The 12,578-nt window shown below is 37.0% G+C and overlaps 1 protein-coding gene across 16 annotated transcripts in view; it reads left to right on the top strand.

Annotated features, from left to right (window-relative positions):
- LOC119076436 (coiled-coil domain-containing protein AGAP005037) overlaps window positions 1-12,578 on the top strand; it is a 170,102-nt gene that overhangs the window by 73,751 nt on the left and 83,773 nt on the right. The gene's annotated exons all lie outside the window — the stretch shown is intronic.

The following is a 12,578-nucleotide window of genomic DNA, read 5'->3' on the forward strand; positions in this document are numbered from 1 at the left end:
CTCATGCTTGAAGTGCGTTGCAATAAATTAAATTTATTTCGATGCATTTGGGCTTATTGTAAATAAGAAGAGCCTTGTGCCTTGGTTTGGAGAGTTTTTGTGGTTATGTGAGGGTTCGGTCATACACGTATCCCATGTAAAGTGGATTCGCTTCGTGTTCTCCTGTCACTCATTTCAGTCATTCCTACTCGTACGTCACGTGTGGTGACACCAGTCAAAAAATGTTTTTAAACATTTCTCCTAAATGTCGCGACTTCGTCAACGTTTTCCACGTCATTTAAGAAAAACGTTGTTCCTAACTTATGCTAAAAGCCTTTTTTAGCGAGTTCGATTCCAGCAATCGCCTCCGGTTCGAGCTGGAAACCTCACATTCGCTAAAAAAGCATTTTAGCATGCGTTCGGAAAATAATTATTTCAGCCGAGTGACCTGAACCAATTTATTTTAATTTGATAAGTTCATTTTGTAATATTTCCTTTATGTCGTAGTTGGAAAGCACGTGCACGAGCTGCCATCGGTTACGCCTCTTATATGTATATTACCCATAAATTAAACATTATAATTGACTGTTTGCAACCATTACACAACTAATTATTGGGTGGAGAAAATTAGGGATGCCATAAGTCCCCTTTAAGGAAACATTTTTTCCTTATCCGCATCGGTTTCCTTTTTTTTTGATGCCAGCCGCTAGAACATGTCTTGTTGGCCTAGATGTCCTGCTACTGCCAACTTGCTAACATTTAATATAGAAATTCATGCAGCGAAAATCCGGTAAAATTTAAATTTGTCAATTGGTTTCTCTCTTCTATGTAAAATCAAGGAGACAATGGAGAAAATAGGGTATGGTCATATACTAGTTTACAATGAAAACTACAAAAGGGACATTTTTGTTCTTATAGCTGAATACGTTTGTTTCGTGAAATTTTACCCTGAAGACTACAACATAGCCATATTCAGCTAAAGAAAGTTTCCTGACAAGAGGTGAAAACATCAACAAGTACCGTGTCTTAATGTCCTCCTTTTTCAATTTTCGGATCGGGCATCCCTATAAAATATAATCACTCATTTAAGGCTTTCAAAATTTTGTGGTAAAATTAAAAAGTTCGATCATTGATTGAGGCCAGACTTTGAAAAGCACAATTCCAACGTTCCATTCATTGTGTGGTCAGACTATCATCTTGTTGCCACAATGTTAAATCACGTATTACCACTGCTCGTGTCCATGAACAATCTAACACTTTGTGTGGAAACAATTCTGGATGGATGTCAGTTTGATACGGTTGGCTTAGTACACATAAATACGACAGCGGATATAGCAGACATTGTTCATCAACAATTAATCGTAGGCAAAGACTACGCGTGGTTAAGATTTGACATTACCGATAATTCCACATTGCAACATCCTTTGTTGTCGGAAAATTTGTTCACGAAAATTTTCTTTGTCTTTTTTCTTGATTACTACACTGATTGGTTGTACGTCTTAAATTTTTTTGCGGCAACTAAATTTAATCATCAAGACAATCAAATTATCCTCGTAAACAAATATCCAGCGATAAACATCCTCTTGTATGTTAGCCAATATATACAGAGGCACCAGTTTAGTAATGCAGTTTCTGTATTCTGGAACACCAGTACAGGAGTAAAGGCATATCGATTCAAAGAATTCGAGCTGGGCATTTTGAACGTACCTTTCACCAACAATCAGTGCAACAGCAACAGAAAAATGTTTCCTAATCATAATGTGAACAACTTACACGGTTTAAATTTGACAATCTATGGTCAAACGGAACCGCCTAGGATTATCCGAACAGCTGCAACAGTAAACGGAAAATACGAATATGGTATTGGCGGCCACGATGTGTTTATATTGGATACCATTACGAAACATTTAAACGCGACACCAAATTTCAGACTAATGAAGGTTACCCTACACCTGGTGGATGTGAAATCATACCACGCTAATTTTAGTAAGTCACAATTCTGCTAGTTGTCTCGGACATTTTCGTTTTTAAATTTTTTCACGATGAAATTTCGAAATTAAGATCTTGCTATATGTACCGACTGCAATGAAATGTAATTTACATTTAATTCACAGAACCAGATAACTGCACAGAACAACGTAACTTTTACATATACCAACCAACCAGACACAATTGGTTCTCAATCGGTCCCGAAGACTTAAACTCCTCGCTGTAAGCATGATTGCACACTTTGTATTTAGTTGGTGGAATGTTAAATGTTCCTCTTTTTCACTTTGTACTCACACAGTAAAGTGTTTGGTCAACGTGGAATTGACATGAACACAGAACAAGTGAAATACATTATTTATAATGATACATTTATCAAAGATTACACGTATCTGTATCCGCATGACACGGACAATTTTATACTTGTCGTACCAAAAAAAATTAAAACGAAAACCGAGTACGACCAAATGCTAAAGTCGCCACTTGTGCTCGTTTGGGGTCCAGTAATAATAGCCGTAACAGTTACACGATTCATTTTCAACAAGATTAAGGGGATCGACAAAAAACTCGTCGATGTCTTCTTTGAAACGTTTGGATTATCCTTGGGAATTTCCTTCAACGCTACCATATCAACCGCAGCCGAAAATTTATTACTTTGGTGTTTCTGTTTGGGAACAATGCTGTCGGGAACGTTGTTATCGTCATCCATGTTTCAAGGCTTCGCTTTGCAGTTGAATATATTGACCATAAACAATTTGGAAGAGTTAGAAGTTTCAGGATTAGAGGTTCAGGCTCCATCATACAGTGAATCTGTTACGTGAGTGTACAGCCGCAAAACGACCAACTATTTAAATAAAACCGCGACTTTGTTGCAGTCATTTCTTCGACAATATTCCACAAAAACTAAAGATCACGTACATAATGGAGTATGATATTAGTGAAATGATTTTTAATCGAAATGCGAGCAATGCCTATGTCATACGAGAAGGCAAATTTAATATTCTGTTTGACAACGACAAAGACACTTGGCATGTTATTGAACGATTCGGTAAACGTTTCAGTTCTACATAAAGAAAATCTCTCTCGAATTTCATTTTGTACGTTAGGTTTTGAGAGTCTTTCCTTTAAACTTCACTTTCATCCGTCGCTTGAGGATTGCCTGAACACTATCATACAGAGATGTGTGGACCATGGAATAACCAACTACTTGATTGCGAAAAATAGGCGTCTCTTAAGTGGCAGTAAGCCTAAAGGACACATGATTATTACGTCAGATGCAGAAGCTCTTACATTCAGTGACATGGAAAACAGTTATTTGTTATTAACTTTCGGCATAGTGTTGAGTACAATTGCATTCATTGTAGAAAATATGTACTTTCAACTAAAATTTATCAAAAGAAAACTTTACGGCTGTGTCGCAAATCGTAATCCACTAAAAAATTTGAAAAAAAAGCCATAGGATTGAGGAACATACTTTTTGACTTTTCCCCCTTTGCTCCTACTACTCACAAAGTATTTTTTGCGTAATCTGGGCGTACATACGAGGTTAACTGCTGTGTTTACGGCTGTATAACGTTTACGGCTGTATAACGTTTACGGCTGTATAACGTTTACGGCTGTATAACGTTTACGGCTGTATAACGTTTACGGCTGTATAACGTTTACGGCTGTATAACGTTTACGGCTGTATAACGTTTACGGCTGTACAACGTTTACGGCTGTACAACGTTTACGGCTGTACAACGTTTACGGCTGTACAACGTTTACGGCTGTACAACGTTTACGGCTGTACAACGTTTACGGCTGTACAACGTTTACGGCTGTACAACGTTTACGGCTGTACAACGTTTACGGCTGTACAACGTTTACGGCTGTACAACGTTTACGGCTGTACAACGTTTACGGCTGTACAACGTTTACGGCTGTACAACGTTTACGGCTGTACAACGTTTACGGCTGTACAACGTTTACGGCTGTACAACGTTTACGGCTGTACAACGTTTACGGCTGTACAACGTTTACGGCTGTACAACGTTGACGGCTGTACAACGTTGACGGCTGTACAACGTTGACGGCTGTACAACGTTGACGGCTGTACAACGTTGACGGCTGTACAACGTTGACGGCTGTACAACGTTGACGGCTGTACAACGTTTACGGCTGTACAACGTTGACGGCTGTACAACGTTGACGGCTGTACAACGTTGACGGCTGTACAACGTTGACGGCTGTACAACGTTGACGGCTGTACAACGTTGACGGCTGTACAACGTTGACGGCTGTACAACGTTGACGGCTGTACAACGTTTACGGCTGTACAACGTTGACGGCTGTACAACGTTTACGGCTGTACAACGTTTACGGCTGTACAACGTTTACGGCTGTACAACGTTTACGGCTGTACAACGTTTACGGCTGTACAACGTTTACGGCTGTACAACGTTTACGGCTGTACAACGTTTACGGCTGTACAACGTTTACGGCTGTACAACGTTTACAGCTGTACAACGTTTACGGCTGTACAACGTTTACGGTTGTGCAACGTTTACGGCTGTATATACGGCGGCATATGCCATGTAATGCCGAAATAGTACATTATGAGTTTTCGAGAGTGTGAGAGAATGTGAGGTTTTTGTTTAGCAACCAACTTTTGCACAATTTGTAAAGGAAATGCACTGAACGTAACTCAAATAAACGTTTTCTGTTTTCAACACTCTCAAATTATGTTTGTTCTACAATAAAGCTTCAGATTTACATAACATTTTGCGATTTAAAAAACAAAATCGACTCAACAGGTAAATCTGAGCCCGAATCTTTCTATCCATATCGTTTTCGTTGCTTTCAACGGGAGAATGGTAAAAGAACCAATAACACGAATGTAAGAAATAAAACCGACGAAGACCTACTAGCAGGGAAAAAAATCTTCGTCAGACTATTTGTTGAGTTTCTATTGGTTAAACTGTTTGCAAATCCACTCATAAACGCTCGTCATCGACCAATAAACATCCGTCTGCTATCAGATTGATTATCATTATCAGTCGACTTATAAATTGAAAATGGCTAACTCCCTCTTGCTATACTGAAAGGTGAACTCATATCCTTGAACACAAATTTCCATGGCTTGAACGCATTTGGCAAATCTCCCAAAACATTCCACACGCTCACATCAATCTGTACATAATGAACAAGTTAATTGTAGCAAAATCAAAATGATATTAAATATTTCACCCCGTACCACCATCTTTCATCTCACATAGCCCTATACCACTCAATATGCATTGCACATCTTCGTCCACTCCATTAGATGATGATGTATATTGAGATTTAATATTTATGGGTTTCATCTAGTTACAGTGAAAATGAAATGGATAGTCGCTTTGTATTAATTAGTGTTGAGTAAATTAATGTTGACTGTATACGGTTTGAACATGAACAGTTTGTATTAAAGACTGGGTACTGTTTGTGTGTACACTGTGAATGACGGTGTAAAGGGATCAAATATTCGAAAATTGTATAATTGAGACGAGTAAACATTTCAGACGCCAACATAAAGACATGTAATTCTATACCATTCAAGGCACATTGTGTGTGTATGTGCAGGCGAAAGCTGATTTTGACTCACATTTGCTATAGACCAGTTGTGAAGTTGATCTGTCAAATAGGGAGGGGAGATATTTAATTTGGCAATTATTATTCTTCATGGAAGATGCCGCTTTTTATTGACGGGGTTATGCGATGAAAGTGACACTACAACGCTATCAGGAAAAGCGCGGATATGTGAGTGAAGAATCATGAAAAGCTACAGTGAAAATAAGAAGATTTCTACCAATTGTCACACTCACCCAATATTTAACTTTTTTTCCGGTAGAGGGACGGCATCAGTTCTATTTTCTCAATTCTACCTGATAGAGTACGGTTCGCCATTTTTCAAATAATGTCACCGTAACGAACCTGGTGTCAACAGAAAATTCATCTTTTACTCGACTAATTTTAGTCAAATAAAATCTAAGTGTTTATCACATGACCTCAGGACTCTGGAACAGTAATTACATTACAAGTTTTAACACTACAGCGGCTTGGCGATAAGAGTCTTAAAAAAGGATATGCCAAAACGATGACAAACGTTTTTTCAAACTCTTATCGTCAAGCTGATGTAGAGTTGACATTGAATAGATGAAAGAGAATTGATGCTGTAATCGCTCCCCAGATTTAATGACATTAGCTTCCCAGAAATTGGATCCACGAATTGCAGTAATAAAATATAGATTTGGACGTGCTTTGAGAATAATCATCAAAAATAAATAGAGAATTGACTCTTCCATGTCACAATGGTCGCCATTTTTGACGGGGCATTATTGTTGGAAATTATTGTTATTGGCCAAAAGAGCTGGTGTCCTCTAATGAGCGAGGGTGCTAGCTTTCTAATAGGGTTAACGAGCAGACTCGTTCAATAGTTCAATAATACTCGAGGATTTTATCAGAAATCATAATGAACGAAAATTAGATTCATTTTACGTTTGCGATAAAAATTTCATAAATTTTATGCATTTTTTGTTGCAACTTACTCTAAGCGCATTCAAGCATTTCGAATGATTGTAGTTGGAAAACATTAGATGATCTCTGACGGATTTCTGTATTCTATCTTCTACAAAGATTGTAGAATATCCGGTTTCACACAGTTTTCCAAGATTACTTTAGCGCACACGTTTATTTGACATTAAAATGGCATTTTGCTCGGAATGCTGCGAATATACTTTGGAAACATATTTTTCCAACACATCTCAAATGGCTATTTCCGTGCTACATAAAAGAAAATTTTTCCTGAAAAAGATAGTAAAAAGCGACTGGAAGGTGAATATGCTATACCTTAGGATAGGGTCCGATTTCTCTGTGTAACGTTGTTTGTTTGTGCAAGTATACATGCACGGTAATATAAACTCGACAGTAATACATATAGTTTAAGAAGGTATTATGAGTAATGTTGTCGGTAGGGCTGACACAAAGAACCCATTCTTTCAATGGTTTGTTGTACTTTTATTGTCGACTGTTAATTAAGTTTCCCGACGAATTTTGTTTGTAAATAGAACATTTTCAGTTAATTAACTTAACATCAAACTAAATTGTGTTTCGTATACAATACGTTGTTTATGAACGAACGACAGGAAACTGATAATTAAACCTTTATTCTGAACAAAAACCCCCCGAAAATTTCCCAGCCACCAACAACGTTACATTGTAATATCTATCTAAACGAGAACCAATTGGAAACTTTAACATTTCTCATTTACCAGTTAAAAAGTCTGCACAAACAACATGCAATACAAACTTTCCGTTCATTCAATGACATTAAAATCGAGTATAAAGCTGCTCTGTCTCTACCGACCCCCCGAAGAAACCGAACTTTTCTTCCGAATTTTATTCCTTTTCCATAAAACGTTGTGTAGATGTGTACACGGTGCCATCACACCAACAAATGTATGTTTTATTTGCATTTTAGAGAATGTTTTATTGTTTCAAAATGTGTTTTGAATATTAAATTATGTGTTAGGGGGGTTTAACCAGGCGATAGAATAAACTACAATGTAGTATAGAGGAGCATGTGGAGTCATATAGAGAAATATATTTCAGTAAGTCAAGTAGCTGAGGAGTTTCGAATGGATCGTCGTATATTTGTTTGTGTATATTTACATCATTGTCGTAGATTCGATATGGAATGGTTTATGTGTTCTATATAAATACGAAGAAGGCAGTAGAACTTTCAGAAACCGGCAACGGCAAAATGAATAAAGTTTATTATTGTTCTCGATGCCTACATTGTTGTAAAGAACATAAATGTAATGGTACGAAATGTGCTACAATATGATACAACATCCGGTAATGTGAAAGGACCGTTGAATTATATGTGCCATTAGAGTTGGGCAATGTTACTACATTCGTTTGACTAGCTTCATTCGGATATGGTGCGGTGGTGTTGCGTTAGTGTTTCTATTCAAATCAAGTGAAGCTTTTGCTAATTGAAAATGATCATAAGTTTGGGATAATATGTTTTGGGATGAAGTATAGTGTGTAAATGTGCTCGAAAGGAGATGATTGTAATTGTTGTTGATTTGATGCGAATGGTTGTCGTCGGAATGAAAGGCTATTTCGCATTGCAGTTACATTCGTAGAATCGGAAGATTTCCAATAATTTCAATTGATTAAGCTATTTATACCACATGAGCTATCATCGACGTTACCATGCAATTACTTTGCTCATGTGGTAAGGTAATACATATGGAATGATTTGAATTGTTTGGATTGATATATTGATAGATCTTGTAATCAAATTATATAGACCAATGAGGGCAATGCAAATGAACAACACAAAGAACCCAAGTTTCCGGTTCGACTGGAGTGTAGCAAGTTCACTTCATTGTAGCCAGATTCAATGGAATTTCCAACATTCGTGTTATCATGTTCATCTCATTCTATCACTTCAAGTGAAGTAAGTTGACGTCCAGTTGCACGGAAAAAACACAAAATGTCGATGTACGTTTGTGTCAATCACGTTTTACGTGTGGGTCGCAAATGCTACGTCTCGTACGTTGTATGTACATCGAAGTCGTAAAATTCTACGTCTACATCGTACAATAAACGGCTGAGTGAACCATTGGTTTTGTCCTCACTCAACTACAATGTACAAAACCAATGGTTCACTCAGTCGTTTATTGTACGATTTAGACGTAAAATTTCACGACTTCGATGTACATACTACGTAGGAGATGTAGTATTTGCGACTCACACGTAAATCGTGATCGAATCAGACGTACATTGACATTGTCCGTTTTTTCCGTGTGGGAGATAAGTAGAAACGAGGTAAGAAGTAAGGATTTCAATTGAGTCGGTTTAACCGGATTAAAAGGACCAAATGAAGAAATTAAAACGTAGCCGCACCCTAAACTGTTGAAACTCTTTCCATTTTCCCATCGGCGAGTTCAAAATATCAAAATAATGGACACTGAGTTTTAAGAGAATACGGCAGACGCATGCATGTGTAGGTGGCACAAATCGTATGTAAATGCTAGAAACAAGTAATATCAGTGCACAATAGCCCATATTACTGGCATAAAATACACACGGTTTAGCTACATGCTTTAGTAATGTAACAACGAACGGTTCGAAATTAGATCTGAAATTAAAATGTCTACGGTAGCTCAATTGGTAAGAGCAACACCCCGGCAAGGTGGATATTCTGGGTTCGGGTCCCAGTCATGGTACCAAAATTTTATTTCAGATTTCATTTCATTGATTCACTTTCTCTTAGAATTTCACTTCAAATTCTAAGTTCTAGATTATTTCAGTCACAATTACTGATAAAAAATATTCGAAAATATCAAAGCCTCTGCTGGAAATGGAAATTTTTTTGCACTATAGACTAGAAAATAAATTGCCCCTTTGTAGTCATATACAATAGATTCCGTACGGCAGGTGTGCCTCATGAAAAATAAATTGTTTTCAATTTTCAATTTAAAAACTGCCAGTCTCTTTTCTAGCTCAAAACAATATGTTCATAAAACGTGAACAAATATTGCAGTCGATGATTAAATGTTGCAAACAATACTCCAAACATTTGACTTTGCCTCCTTTTTGTTATTCTTTTGATTTGAATTTGGCTGTGCATACCAACCACAAACGTATTCGGTATCCGGCAAATTTCCTTTTTTTTATTTCCGACATTTTCCCTTCATTCAAAATGAATGTTTCTTCTTCACTGACAAGGCCATATTATTATACACAACAGGCGGTTGTGTGTTAGATTGATATATACGAGACATTATTTGATCATGTCCCTTTGGTTCTATCCTTTATACACACGCAAAAAAAAAAGAACGAAGAGATAAAAGGACCAAAAATTACCTTTTTCTTTCTGGGAATTTTCAAACATCTATGACGGGTATACACGGATTATATATGAATCATTGGGTCAACGAGTTATTGGTACGTAAATCAACCCACCCACACACAAACACACTGGCACATAACTTTCATCCCGGTAGTCATCCGGTTAACAAATGTTTTTACCTCTATTTATCTTAATACAGAACGGATGAATAGTTAGCTGGGACCCTCGAATCATTCATGTAATGTTTATCTGTACGTGAACACAATACATTTATATTATAGTCCACAAGCTTTTGACACTACACATGACAAGATATAATATTTATTGTTAGTTAATGTAGTTTTTCGTGTTAGAGGAGTTTGGTTTTTATTCAAGTGAAAAACTTTTCTCTGAGTTAATCTGATCGGATTATTCACCTGGAAGGTGTTTTGATTCCATAAGACGTCCATTTTGAGGTTTATTAAGCCTTAATGGTATGCATTAGCCATAAATGGATGTTTCAATCATCTGGTGTTATCTTGGAATAAACCTCTACTATGAATTTCTGTGACGGGTTTGATGTATCTGTTTCAAGCTAGCACAAAAATTGACGTTGAATTTGCTTAGTGATCTCTGATTAAAAAAAATGGCGATAAAATTGGTGATAAAACGATCTGTGGGAGTGAACAAAAGAAGTACTAGATTTAATGGATCAAGTTGAAGATTTCAATTTTTATCACAAAATGTTGCTTAAAAAGCACTTTCGATTGATGAAAGAAAACATACTTTGCGATAAACCAACCTCCATTCTATTTAAATCGAATAAGTTCCAGTTTTAAAATGGCACCAACAACAAAGAAGTCTTTGTTTCTTATTTGGTTGATTTTAATCTTTCCCAATCTTCAACAGCTTTCAATAGTTTATTTGAATCACAACTTTTGTGCAACAATTCTTGGTGTTAGCTGCTACGTTGTTAGCCCGATCGATTTCCCAGAAAAATTCTCTCTGGCTGCAAGTTATTTAAAGTGAATTCCTAAATTTGAATTGGAAAAGTTCTAACATAGAGAAAGTCCCGTTCGAAGATGTTGAATTCTTTTGCCTATGTCATTCGATGTTCACCATTATAAAACGTTCAATACTAAAAGAGGTCAAGCCCAGTGCTAAAAACGCCCAACTTAACCTCAATGCTAAAGACCCAAGCCCAATACTAAAAAATTCCAGGCCCAATTCTAAAAAGAACCCAAGCCCAATGCTAAAAAAGCCCAACCCAAATGTTAAAAGCCAGAGCTTTTAAGCATTAAAATGCTAAAACCCAATTCTGAAAAAGCCAGAACCCGAAACTCTTTGTGTTAGCATGAGGAATTCTTTTGAAAAACAGCCTACCGAAATCGGGCGTGTTTTCTAGTGGAACTTTTTATAGGTACCTAGAAAGGCCTTCGACCCTAGAAGACAAAATCACTCTCAAAAAAATTCTTCGAAGCTTTTATGGCTGGTGAAAGGTGATCGAAAGCCGAAAATTTGCACTTTTCTTACCAAAATTTCTCCAGGTACACGAGCCGTACAGGGTCGTGTGGGGTGTCATTAGAAAGGTAATCACATGTACTATTGAGCCGAATAGAGACTCATTGGTTTTAAAATTAATCCACACTGAAATATGTGCAGTTGAAGTTTTCAACTGAAAACTTGCACTTTTCTTACCAATATTTCTCTAATTACACGAGCCGTACATGGTGGTGTGGGGTATCATTTTAAAGGTAATTTTATGTGCTTTTGGGCCAAATAGGGTCTTATCGGGTTTTATGGGGTTTGGATGCATATGCGATGAAATATGAGAAGTTGAAATGTTTAAGTGCCCATATTTCATCGCATATGCATCCAAACCCCATAAGACCCTATTTGGCCCAAAAGCACATAAAATTACCTTAAAATGATACCCCACACCACCATGTACGGCTCGTGTAACTAGAGAAATATTGGTAAGAAAAGTGCAAGTTTTCAGTTGAAAACTTCAACTGCACATATTTCATTGTGGATTAATTTTAAAACCAATGAGTCTCTATTCGGCTCAATAGTACATGTGATTACCTTTCTAATGACACCCCACAAGACCATGTACGGCTCGTGTACCTGGAGAAATTTTGGTAAGAAAAGTGCAAATTTTCGGTTTTTGATCACCTTTCGCCAGTCACAAAATCTTCGAAGTCCTTTCTAGGCACATATAAAAAAGTCCACTGGAACATGCGTCCGATTTCGGTAGGCTGTTTTTCAAAAGAATCCCTCCATAGATTATTGGCAGTAGACATCCTAATTTTTCAGGCGTCCCACTCATCTCTGTTGTAGCATGCTGCTTTTTAAAAGTCTACTACTAATACCCCGCAATAACAGCCCACCAGCGCACATATTGAATTTCCAATATTCAGCTGTCAAGTTTGAACAAAGTGAATTTGATACTAATGTAGAATTGAGCCTGCAGCCATTTTCCATTTGATTAAGATATTCAAATTTAATTACTGGATGTTGCAGACAGAAATTTTATCTAACAAAACGCAAAAATCATTTGAATAGATTTTCATTCAGTGACTTTACACTCGATAAATAAATCATTTGTTGAAGTTTATAACAAACAGCATCCGGTTTCAATATCCTGTTTTCGTTTCATACCAGAAAAACTTCAACGAAAAACATGCAATAACCAGCAACATTCACATCCGCTTTTTTCCCGACACAAATTTGTTAAGTAACTCTATAAAGG

Source organism: Bradysia coprophila, unplaced genomic scaffold, assembly GCF_014529535.1.
Source record: "Bradysia coprophila strain Holo2 unplaced genomic scaffold, BU_Bcop_v1 contig_232, whole genome shotgun sequence".
In the NCBI taxonomy this organism is placed as follows: Eukaryota; Metazoa; Arthropoda; class Insecta; order Diptera; family Sciaridae; genus Bradysia; species Bradysia coprophila.